The 13,059-nt window shown below is 53.2% G+C and overlaps 1 protein-coding gene across 1 annotated transcript in view; it reads left to right on the plus strand.

The window, feature by feature from the left end:
- The first annotated feature begins 2,719 nt into the window (after positions 1-2,719).
- LOC144950699 (neurocan core protein-like) overlaps positions 2,720-13,059 on the plus strand; it is a 37,789-nt gene continuing 27,449 nt past the window's right edge. Inside the window, exon 1 of the mRNA XM_078880773.1 lies at positions 2,720-3,154. The gene's annotated coding sequence lies outside the window, so the exon portion shown is untranslated. The remainder of the gene's footprint in view (positions 3,155-13,059) is intronic.

Genomic DNA, 13,059 nt, shown 5'->3' on the forward strand with positions numbered 1-13,059 from the left:
GTCGAGCAGCCCCGCTCATTAATACTCATGAACAGGTGACGTCACTCCACATGGGGGAGGGGGAGATGCCCCCCCCCCTTCCCAGCGTCAACTTACAACCCTCACTACAAAGGCAGAACCCTCACGTCACGCGATCTCCGTAATGCTGTTGAGACATTGAAGTAAAAAGGACGTCGTGATGAACAAGGGATTATAACCTTTAAATTAAATAAGTCTGTGTCACCGCGGCCTTACAAATTGCAAACGAATGGATGCAATGAATATGATGTCGCAGTCTGCTTTTCGCTCGAATTTTTCAGATTTACTGCAATACACCCGTCCTTGGACGGGTTATAGGCAAGTGTTAAAAAATGTGGGAGCCAGAGGACATCCCTGTCGCACCCCAAGGTGAACAGGGAATGGCTCCGACTCCCGGCCACGTGGTTTTACCCGGACCCGCTCACCATCATGAAGGTCCTTAATGATCGTGAGCAGTGGGTCAGGGACTCCGAAAGCACGAAGAACAACCCAGAGCCCAGGCCTACTGATGGTATCATAGGCCTTGACCAGGTCAATAAAGCAGAGATGTAAGTCTTGTTGGAATTCCCTACACCTCTGCTGTAGCAGACGGACAGAAAATATGGCATCTGTGCAGGACCACCCTTTCCTGAAACCGCATTGGGGCTCTGCAAGCCTCTCCTCAGCGTGCCTGGCAAGGCGATGTTGAATAATCCTTACCAGGACCTTTCCCGGCACACTGAGGAGTAAGATGCCCCTGTAGTTGTTACAGTCTGTCGTTGTTACTGGCTGATGCTCCACCTCACACACACTCACACTCCAGAACGGGGAAAGAGAAGAGATAAACTCTACTCCCTCTCACACTTACTCACTCATACTCACTTAATCACACCCTCTCTCACTCACACACACTTTGCAGAACAGGGGGAGAACATACACACTCCACTCATTCTCACACAACACTCACTCCCACTGCAGAACACGTTGAGAGAACTTGCAAACTCCATCCCGTCGGGGATCGAACCCGGGCGCTTCTTGCTCTGAGACACAAGTGTTACCACGACGCCACCTGCCCTAAACCCAGACCCGCTCTCTGCCAATGCTCCGCCATGCGATGTATTGACGTGGTGGGAATTCGTTTGCGGTGTGTGACAGTAAGGTTCAGTGTTTCACGTTGTGTGTAAGTGCGTGTGAGTAATTATGTGAAGTTTTCACTTTGTGTTTATCGATTTGTGTTGTCACCGCAACGTGGCGCTGACATTTCCTCGCGCACGGTTCTCTAAAACATTTGTCCTGCACGGTATCCACGCCGCAGCCTGCTCCGCCCGAAAGACTTTCGACCCTACGGGTTGGGAGCCGCTGCTGCGGACGCAAAACACCTCGTCCGTCATCATCATCAGCAGCAGCATCATCATCAGCAGCAGCATCATCATCATCATCAGCAGCAGCATCCTGCTCGATCCACTGCTAGACGAAGGCCTCTTCAAGCCACCACCACCACCACCGCTCACGATTCCGCGATGCCACAATCCACCCAGCAGGTGTCCACGGGGGAGCCGATTTCCTCGCTCCATCTCCGAGGTGCACCTCGCCTCGACTACCTTCGTGGACTGAGAACGCCTCCTAACGATGGCGATGAGCGCCATCATCACCATATGCCATACAACTCTTCATCTCGGTGCCCATCATCACACGGTCGCTACCACACCGCCAGTCAACTCCCGGCGAGTGTGGCAGATCTCCACCACCACCACCTCCACCACCACCACCGCCACTACCACCACCGCCACCACCGCCACCGCCACCACCACCGCCACTACCACCGCCACTACCACCACCACCACCGTCACACTCATGCTCGCTAATTCCCGTAATGAGCTCCGCTAATTGCAGTAATGAGTGGCTGCACGCGTCAGAGCTGGGAGGGGGGGAATCTGTCTTTGTTGTGTGTGGGAGAGTGTGGGTGAGTGTGTGTGGGTGAGTGTGGGTGAGTGCAGGTGAGTGTGCGGGTGAGTGTGGGTGAGTGTGGGTGAGTGTGGGTGGGTGTGTGGGTGAGTGTAGGTGAGTGTGTGGGTGAGTGTGGGTGAGTGTGGGTGGGTGTGTGGGTGTGAGTGTGTGTGGGTGAGTGTGGGTGAGTGTGGGTGAGTGTGGGTGGGAGTGTGAGTGTGCGTTTGCTGGGTGAGTGTGAGTGTGTGGGTGAGTGTGGGTGAGTGTGTGGGTGAGTGTGGGTGAGTGTGTGAGTGTGTGGGTGAGTGTGGGTGAGTGTGTGTGTGTGAGTCATCTCGGTCATCTCAGTCAGTCGACCCGTGGCACCTGGGTCTGCCCCGTGACCTCCTGCCAGCGGGCGTTCGACATTTCACGTGGCCTCAAGGTGCACATAGCCTGGCACAAGCGTCGTGGTGACGTCACCGCCACTTAGTGGCGAATGGTGGTTGTTGTTGTGTGGGTGAGTGTGGGTGAGTGTGTGGGTGAGAGTGTGGGTGATTGTGTGTGTGGAGGGAGCAGTAGTGTCGTGGTTAGCGCTACGCTGCGCTATGAACCTCGCTAACCCCGCCCACTTGACTCGCTAACCCCGCCCACTTGACTCGTTGGCTCCGCCCACTCGACTCGCTAGCCCCGCCCACTCGGCTCGTTAGCCCCGCCTCCCGCTCTCAGCTCTTCTCTTAAATGAGCCCCGGGACTCCCCCCCCCCCCAGCTCCTCGCTCCTCCACTCACTGAGGTGGCGCCTCTCCGCCCTTCTTAATAGCAACGCTAATTATTGTAACAACTTGTGATGCTGATGATGATGATACAGTATCTCGATAAATAGCACAGAAAACAGGAGTCACGTGGCACCGTTCATTCCATCCAATTCACTGTCTGGTGTTGAGTGAGTGAATGAAGGAGCATCAATGGTGAAGGCGACGTCGACGACGCGGTGATGGTTGACGGAGGGAGCTGAGCGAGGGTAGAGTTTGTTTGAGAGTGACGCCCTCTTCACAATCCTCACCCCGAGTTGTCCCCATCGCGAACGACACAGAACGACAGCGGCACAGAGAGACACAGCGGAGGTCTCTGCTGAGACTCCGAAGCGAGACGACATTAATATCAAGACGTCTCAAGACGTCTCAAGACTCTGGGACCCACACGCGGGACATCGTCGACCCAGCGACCCAGGTGAGAGGATGTCCTTGGCCGCGATGTGACGATATCACGATATAAGGTCCACGATATCACAGCGCTGGTGTTTGCTCATTCGAGGCCAGGAGGAGAAATGACAATTGTGTGTGTCACTTTAAGATGTTTTCTTGTTCATGTTTGTTGTTTGTTGCGGTTGCACCCGATTCAAGAGCCGAATGGCTCACAGGGCTACACATAATACATGAAACTGAAACTGTGTCCCACCCTTTTCAATGTATGAACGCGAGTGAGATGACGAGAGACAGACGATATTATATTTCGTGGGATTCGCACCCTGTGCCCCATGAAAGATCGTTGCCCGAAACGTCGTCTCTTATACATTTTATTTTGAGGCGACACGAAGCGCTGCTGACACGCAGCGGGCTGCATTGGTCGTCCGTGCACCGCCAACGCAGCAGCAGCAGCAGCAGCGTCACTAGATCCTTTGTTTAACCGCGAGGTTCAAGAAATGTAACAAAGTTGTAGATGGGACGGGAGTCGGGAGATGCACAGCGGTAACGAGATAGTCGTGGAGATGAGAGATGGACCCCGATAAGAGCAGGGAGAGGGATACCTGTGGCTGAGAAGACCTGGAGCTTCGTATGGAGCGTAAGGCAACAACAAAGATCCCCCGTATAGCCTGTGACAGTATGTTGGGGCAAGTGCTGTTAGCGAGTACCCATGAAGGCCGGCACGGCACACGAGGGGGTGGGTGGCCAGCACCAGTGGCGATATTTACCCACCGCCCCAGGTACTCATTTGAGGCTGAGTCGACCTAGGGGAGGTCCAGGACCGGTTCAGGTAATCGCCACTGGTATGAACGTTGAACTTCGTTCGCACCGTACGTAGCCAACGGTGGTAATCGGAGGTGCGGTGTTGGCCGTGAGCAGGAATCGAATTCGGATGGCCGGATTCGGACCGTAACGCTACCGCTCCCCATATACACTCACCTGCTACTCAATCACCCACGAGCCTTACTCACTCACCCGCCTACTGACCACACTGCAGGTAAACTCACCCCTCTCTCTGCTTATTCCCTCACACCGCTCCACTCTGGAATTCCCTCCTTCCATCATCGTCGTCATAACCATCGTCTCGTCTGCCCAGGTTGCTCTGCTCACCTTGCTCAAGGACCGTGTTCACGACTATTCTGTGAGCGCGTGGGTTCGGTCCTGACCCTGACGCCTGCTGCTGCTGTATATTTAGAGTTTGCGTGTCTCTCTCTCTCTCATCATCATCACGGTGGCTAGGAGATGTTGACTACCTCGCCTGGCATGCAGGAGGTCGTGGGGTCGGTCCCGACCCTGACGCCTGCTGCTGCTGTATATTTGGAGTTTGCAGTGTCTCTCTCTCTCCCATCATCATCACGGTGGCTAGGAGATGTTAACTACCTCGCCTGGCATGCAGGAGGTCGTGGGGTCGGTCCCGACCCTGACGCCTGCTGCTGCTGTATATTTGGAGTTTGCAGTTGTCTCTCTCTCTCCCATCATCATCACGGTGGCTAGGACATGTTAACTACCTCGCCTGGTCTACAGGAAGTCGTGGGCTCGGTCCCGACCTTGAGGCCTGCTGCTGCTGCTGTATATTTGGAGTTTGCGGTGTCTCTCTCCCCGCGGTCGTGGATTTTTCTCCGAGTCCTCTGGGGTTTCCCTCCGCGTTTAGAATCAACCTCACGCGTTCATGATATTCGGCCGCTGTAAATGCCCACACGATGACACCGCCACCTTGTTGAGCGATCATTTGTGTGGCCTAGCCGCTCCTGGAAAAGAGCTCCCTACCTCAGTTGGCCTTAACTGGTAAAATAAAATAAAAAAAAAGTTTAGTTTTAGTTAAAATTACACCGCGGCCCTCCTCGGAGAGACGCAGCACCGCTTCCTCGGTCGGGCAGACGAGATTCGTGGTTCAGTTTCCCAGCGGCCGCCCTGGTTAATACAGCCGTGTGTTTTGATTTAAAGCTTTCGTGACTGCAGGGATTCATATTATTGGTTCTTTCGGTAAAGTCACGTAGAAGGGAAATAATAAAATAATACAAATATAAACAATACAAATTCTCACGACGTTTCGACTGCAAAACAAGCAACCATCATCAGGTGTCAAATCCACAGCTGAAAGAACCAAGAATATACAGCCGTGTGTGTTTACAGTGGTAACACGACGTGCCGTCTGTATCACTCTAAACTGGACGTTTTTATTTTACCAGCCAAGGGCCCACTGAGCTCTTTAGCAGCTCTTTTCAAAAGCGACCTGCCTATCGCAAACGATACTCGACGAAGTGGCTTATTATGACGTGGGCATTTATAGCAGGAGCGAAACACTCTAAACGCGTGATGCTGATTCTAAATGTGGAGTGAAAGAACCGGAGGACCCGGAGAAAACCCCTCGCGACCACGGGGAGAGACGGAGAGAGAGAGACACGCAAACTCCAAATATACAGCAGCAGGCGTCAGGGTCGGGATCGAACCCACGACCTCCTGTAGACCAGGCGCGGGAGTTAACATCTCCTAGCTACCGTGATGATGATGAGAGGCACAGGCAAACCCAAAATACACAGCAGCAGGCGTCAGGGTCAGGATGGAACCCACGACCTCCTGTAGACCAGGCGAGGGAGTTAACATCTCCTAGCCACCGTGATGGTGATGATGAGAGACAGGCAAACCCAAATACACAGCAGCAGGCGTCAGGGTCGGGCTCGAACCCACGACCTCCTGCACACCAGGCGAGGGAGTCAACATCTCTTGGCCACCGTGGCGCCCCCACTCACAGTGGACGACGTTAACGATCCCGTGAGAGATGCTCACTGTGGGTCGAGCGCGTCTAAAATTTGCCACCAAAATTTGCCAACATTCGAAAAAGTGGCACCGCATTTGACTCGGGTGGAATCTACTCCACAACAACAGCAGCAAGCAGCAGCAGTAGCATCAGCAGCAAGCAGCAGCAGCAGCAGCAACATCAGCAGCAACAGTAGCAACAGCAAGCAGTAACATCAACAGCAAGCATCGCCCTGGCTGCGAAAATCTGGCAGGACCCTCCTAAAAACGAGTCATGAGACTCGGCGAGGCTTTCATGAGTAAACCAGCGCCATGAGAATTGTTGCGTGTAGTAACTAATGTTGCGTGTAAGCGAGTGTGTGTGTGTGTGTCAGTGTGTAAGTGAGTGTGTTTGTGTCAATGTGTGTAAGCGAGTGAGTGTGTGTGTGTCAGTGTGTAAGTGAGCGTGTAAGCGATTGCGTGAGTGTGTGTGTCAGTATGGAAGTGAGCGTGTAAGCGAGTGCGTGTGTGTGTGTCAGTGTGTGTGTAAGCGAGTGTGTGAGTGTGTGTGTCAGTGTGTAAGTGAGTGTGTTTGTGTCAGTGTGAGTGTGTCAGTATGGAAGTGTGTGAGTGTGTGTCAGTGTATGTGTGTGTCCGTGTGTAAGTGAGCGTGTAAGCGAGTGTGTGTGTGTCAGTATGGAAGTGAGCGTGTGAGTGTGTGTCAGTGTGTGTGTGTCAGTGTGTGTGTCAGTGTGTGTGTCAGTGTGTGTGTCAGTGTGTGTGTCAGTGTGTGTGTGTACTCACGAAAGGGACTGTGTAAACATAGGCGAGATAAGGTGTCTGTGCGAGTCTGTGTGCGTGTGCGTGGGGAGCGGTGGCGCAGAGGTTAGCGCACTGCGCTAGGAACCCGGCGACCCCAATTCGATTCCCGCTCACGGCCACCAAATACCAGTGACGATTATCATCTGAACCGGTCCTGCGCCTCCCCTAGGTCGACTCAGCCTCAAATGGTTCTGGCCACCCCCCCCCACCCCTCGTGTGCTCGCTACCAGCACTTGCCCCAAGAGTCTGCTAAGGCTATACGGGGCATCTTTGTCCTGTGGGGGGGGGGGTAGAGTGCTTTGCTCGGAACTTGCTCGCCTGCTCCAGACGAAACGTCAACAACTTGAGCCACAAACAGCACGAGACAGGGCGGGTGTGGGGGTGTCGCGGGGGGTGGGCACCGGAGACGAAGTTCGAGTCCCGCACCTAGGTCGACTCAGCCTTAAAGGGGCACATGATGCGTCACAAAGACATAAGCAATGGGGAGACAAAGGCGGATGGGCGTGGTGCTGGCCACCCACCCCCTCGTGTGCTCGCTCCCAGCACTTGCCCCAACAATCTGGTGAGGCTATAACGGGGGAGCTTTGTATTTGTATTGATTTCTCTCTATCAAATCACAAAGACACGGTGTGAGTGTCCTGGTGAGCGTACGTAACGGTGAGCGTGTGTCATGGTGAGTGTGAGTATATTGTATGTAATAGTATATAGTGGTGAGTGTACTGTACATATCGATTGTCAGTTGATTTAATAGTATGGTGGAAAGTGCGTATGGTGAGTGTGATGGTGAGTGGGTGAGTGTGATGGTGAGTGGGTGAGTGTGATGGTGAGTGTGGTGGTGAGTGGGTGAGTGTGATGGTGAGTGGGTGAGTGTGGTGGTGAGTGGGTGAGTGTGATGGTGAGTGGGTGAGTGTGGTGGTGAGTGGGTGAGTGTGATGGTGAGTGGGTGCGTGTGATGGTGAGTGGGTGAGTGTGATGGCGAGTGTGGTGGTGAGTGGTTGAGTGTGATGGTGAGTGGGTGCGTGTGATGGTGAGTGGGTGAGTGTGATGGCGAGTGTGGTGAGTGTGATGGCGAGTGTGGTGGTGAGTGGGTGCGTGTGATGTTGAGTGTGATTGTGGGAGCGTGTGATGTGAGTGTGATGGTGAGTGGTTGAGTGTGATTGTGGGAGAGTGTGGGTATGTGAGTGTGATTATTAGTGTGATGGTGAGTGTGGGTGCGTGTGATGGTGAATAGGTGAGTGTGATGGTGAGTGAGTGAATGTGTATGATAGTGAGTGGATAAGTGTGATGGTGAGTGTGATTGTGAGTGGGTGAGTGTAATGATGAGGCTGATGGTGAGTGGGTGAGTGTGATGGTGAGGTGAGTGGGTGAGTGTGATGGTGAGTGGGTGAGTGTGATTGTGAGGTGAGTGGGTGAGTGTGATGGTGAGTGGGTGAGTGTGATGGTGAGCGGGTGAGTGTGATGGTGAGCGGGTGAGTGTGATGGTGAGTGGGTGAGTGTGATGGTGAGTGGACGAGTGTGATGGTGAGTGGGTGAGTGTCATGGTGAGCGGGTGAGTGTGATAGTGAACGGGTGAGTGTGATGGTGAGTGGGTGAGTGTCATGGTGAGTGGGGGAGTGTCATGGTGAGTGTGGTGAATGTCATGGTGAGTGGGGGAGTGTCATGGTGAGTGGGGGAGTGTCATGGTGAGTGGGGGAGTGTCATGGTGAGTGGGGGAGTGTCATGGTGAGTGGGGGAGTGTCATGGTGAGTGGGGGAGTGTGATGGTGAGTGGGTGAGTGTGATGGTGAGTGGGGGAGTGTCATGGTGAGTGGGGGAGTGTCATGGTGAGTGGGGGAGTGTCATGGTGAGTGGGGGAGTGTCATGGTGAGTGGGGGAGTGTCATGGTGAGTGGGGGAGTGTCATGGTGAGTGGGGGAGTGTCATGGTGAGTGGGGGAGTGTCATGGTGAGTGGGTGAGTGTCATGGTGAGTGGGGGAGTGTCATGGTGAGTGGGTGAGTGTCATGGTGAGTGGGGGAGTGTCATGGTGAGTGGGTGAGTGTCATGGTGAGTGGGTGAGTGTCATGGTGAGTGGGGGAGTGTCATGGTGAGTGGGTGAGTGTCATGGTGAGTGGGTGAGTGTCATGGTGAGTGGGTGAGTGTCATGGTGAGTGGGTGAGTGTCATGGTGAGTGGGGGAGTGTCATGGTGAGTGGGGTGAGTGTCATGGTGAGTGGGGGAGTGTCATGGTGAGTGGGGGAGTGTCATGGTGAGTGGGTGAGTGTCATGGTGAGTGGGGGAGTGTCATGGTGAGTGGGTGAGTGTCATGGTGAGTGGGTGAGTGTCATGGTGAGTGGGTGAGTGTCATGGTGAGTGGGTGAGTGTCATGGTGAGTGGGTGAGTGTCATGGTGAGTGGGTGAGTGTCATGGTGAGTGGGGGAGTGTCATGGTGAGTGGGTGAGTGTGATGGTGAGTGGGGGAGTGTCATGGTGAGTGGGTGAGTGTCATGGTGAGTGGGTGAGTGTGATGGTGAGTGGGGGAGTGTCATGGTGAGTGGGGGAGTGTCATGGTGAGTGGGTGAGTGTCATGGTGAGTGGGTGAGTGTCATGGTGAGTGGGTGAGTGTGATGGTGAGTGGGGGAGTGTCATGGTGAGTGGGTGAGTGTGATGGTGAGTGGGGGAGTGTCATGGTGAGTGGGTGAGTGTCATGGTGAGTGGGTGAGTGTGATGGTGAGTGGGGGAGTGTCATGGTGAGTGGGGGAGTGTCATGGTGAGTGGGTGAGTGTCATGGTGAGTGGGTGAGTGTCATGGTGAGTGGGTGAGTGTGATGGTGAGTGGGGGAGTGTCATGGTGAGTGGGTGAGTGTGATGGTGAGTGGGGGAGTGTCATGGTGAGTGGGTGAGTGTCATGGTGAGTGGGTGAGTGTGATGGTGAGTGGGGGAGTGTCATGGTGAGTGGGGGAGTGTCATGGTGAGTGGGGGAGTGTCATGGTGAGTGGGTGAGTGTGATGGTGAGTGGGGGAGTGTCATGGTGAGTGGGTGAGTGTGATGGTGAGTGGGGGAGTGTCATGGTGAGTGGGTGAGTGTCATGGTGAGTGGGTGAGTGTGATGGTGAGTGGGGGAGTGTCATGGTGAGTGGGGGAGTGTCATGGTGAGTGGGGGAGTGTCATGGTGAGTGGGTGAGTGTGATGGTGAGTGGGGGAGTGTCATGGTGAGTGGGGGAGTGTCATGGTGAGTGTGGTGAGTGTCATGGTGAGTGGGTGAGTGTCATGGTGAGTGTGGTGAGTGTCATGGTGAGTGTGGTGAGTGTCATGGTGAGTGGGGGAGTGTCATGGTGAGTGTGGTGAGTGTCATGGTGAGTGGGTGAGTGTCATGGTGAGTGGGGGAGTGTCATGGTGAGTGTGGTGAGTGTCATGGTGAGTCCGCGAACGCGTTCCCTTGTCACGTCAGCATTGCCCGTGAGTACACGGAGTGTTCATCATCATTACAGTGTTCATCATCATTACAGTGTTCATCATCATTACAGTGTTCATCATCATTACAGTGTTCATCATCATTACAGTGTTCATCATCATTACAGTGTTCATCATCATTACAGTGTTCATCATCATTACAGTGTTCATCATCATTACAGTGTTCATCATCATTACAGTGTCCATCATCATTACAGTGTCCATCATCATTACAGTGTTCATCATCATTACAGTGTTAATCATCATTACAGTGTTCATCATCATTACAGTGTTCATCATCATTACAGTGTTCATCATCATTACAGTGTTCATCATCATTACAGTGTTCATCATCATTACAGTGTCCATCATCATTACAGTGTTCATCATCATTACAGTGTCCATCATCATTACAGTGTTCATCATCATTACAGTGTTCATCATCATTACAGTGTTCATCATCATTACAGTGTCCATCATCATTACAGTGTTCATCATCATTACAGTGTTCATCATCATTACAGTGTCCATCATCATTACAGTGTCCATCATCATTACAGTGTCCATCATCATTACAGTGTTCATCATCATTACAGTGTCCATCATCATTACAGTGTCCATCATCATTACAGTGTCCACCACTGTTCACGAGTCAGCAAGTTTACTCAGGAAAGTCTCGCCGAGCCCCAAGACTTCCGAGTTATCGTGGGGCTGCACGCACATTTAAGGCTGAGCAGACCTAGGGACGGCATCGCTGTTGGCCGTGAGCAGGAATCGAACTCTGGTCACCGGGTTCGTAGCGCAGTGCAGGCGAACCACGGTGACAGCAATGGATCGACAAATGCCCGATATTGATGATCGTGATGATGGTGTGATAATATCATGGTGATGATGATGGTCGTGATGACTATAAGATCGATAGCGATGCTGGATGATGATGGTCATGATGACAATAAGATCGATAGCAATGATGGTGATGGTCATGATGACTCTAAGATCGATAGCGATGGTGATAATGATGATGGTCGTGATGACAATAAGATCGATAGTGATGATGGTGATGATGGTCATGATGACTCTAAGATCGATAGCGATGATGGTGATGATGATGGTCGTGATGACAATAAGATCTATAGTGATGGTCATGATGACTATAAGATCGATAGCGATGGTGATGATGGTCATGATGACTATAAGATCGATAGCGATGGTGATGATGGTGACGGTGATGATGATAAGATCGATAGCGATGATGGATGATGGTCATGATGACTATAAGATCGATAGCGATGGTGATGATGGTGATGGTGATGATGATAAGATCGATAGCGATGGTGATGATAGTCATGATGACAATAAGATCGATAGCGATGGTGATGATGGTGATGGTGATGATGATAAGATCGATAGCGATGGTGATGATAGTCATGATGACAATAAGATCGATAGCGATGGTGATGATGGTCATGATGACTTTAAGATCGATAGCGATGATGGTGATGGTCATGATGACTATAAGATCGATAGCGATGATGGATGATGGTCATGATGACTATAAGATCGATAGCGATGGTGATGATGGTGATGGTGATGATGATAAGATCGATAGCGATGGTGATGATAGTCATGATGACAATAAGATCGATAGCGATGGTGATGATGGTGATGGTGATGATGATAAGATCGATAGCGATGGTGATGATAGTCATGATGACAATAAGATCGATAGCGATGGTGATGATGGTCATGATGACTTTAAGATCGATAGCGATGATGGTGATGGTCATGATGACTATAAGATCGATAGCGATGATGGATGATGGTCATGATGACTATAAGATCGATAGCGATGGTGATGATGGTGATGGTGATGATGGTCATGATGACTATAAGATCAATAGCTATGGTGATGATGGTGATGTCGTGCGCGTAGAGGTGTAATCAGCGGCGGCCTCGATGGTGGAGGGCGTCACGGCACTAGTAACACTATGTAGTAATTTTTGTATTACTTCAGTGTAAATACATGTCAATTTTGATTCATATGTTGTTGTTTTCTGACTTTACGTGAACGAAAAGACACAAATTCGCCCGTTTTCTCATTGAAAATATGTACATTTCAAATTATCACTGTGCTGGTCACAAAAGCAAAGTTTGTGGGGAATGATCGCCATTCTCTGCACTGTTGAGGCACAAGCGATTAGGAACTAACACGCCCCAGGGACACACGAAACGAGTTGCTGCACAGTGCGATCTCGCCACCCGGCGTGCCCCCCCCCCCCGGCTTAACTGCGCGGCTCCTGGCAGAGAATGAAAGCGCGGAGAGACCCCCCCCCCCGCAGGGAGGTCGAGGGGAAGTGGGGGGCAGGGAGCGTGGGGAGGGGGGGCAGGGAGGGAGAAGTGCGGGGCAGGGAGTGTGGGGAGGGGGGGCAGGGAGCGTGGGGAGGGGGGGCAGGGAGTGTGGGGAGGGGGGGCAGGGAGCGTGGAGAAGTGGGGGGCAGGGAGTGTGGGGGCCAGGGAGTGTGGGGGGCAGGGAGTGTGGGGGGCAGGGAGCGTGGGGAGGGGGGGCAGGGAGCGTGGGGAGGGGGGGCAGGGAGCGTGGGGAGGGGGGGCAGGGAGCGTGGAGAAGTGGGGGGCAGGGAGTGTGGGGGGCAGGGAGTGTGGGGAGGGGGGGCAGGGAGCGTGGGGAGGGGGGGCAGGGAGTGTGGGGAGGGGGGGCAGGGAGCGTGGAGAAGTGGGGGGCAGGGAGTGTGGGGGCCAGGGAGTGTGGGGGGCAGGGAGTGTGGGGGGCAGGGAGCGTGGGGAGGGGGGGCAGGGAGCGTGGGGAGGGGGGGCAGGGAGCGTGGAGAAGTGGGGGGCAGGGAGTGTGGGGGGCAGGGAGTGTGGGGAGGGGGGGCAGGGAGCGTGGGGAA

This window comes from Lampetra fluviatilis, chromosome 59 (assembly GCF_964198595.1).
Source record: "Lampetra fluviatilis chromosome 59, kcLamFluv1.1, whole genome shotgun sequence".
Taxonomy (NCBI): domain Eukaryota; kingdom Metazoa; phylum Chordata; class Hyperoartia; order Petromyzontiformes; family Petromyzontidae; genus Lampetra; species Lampetra fluviatilis.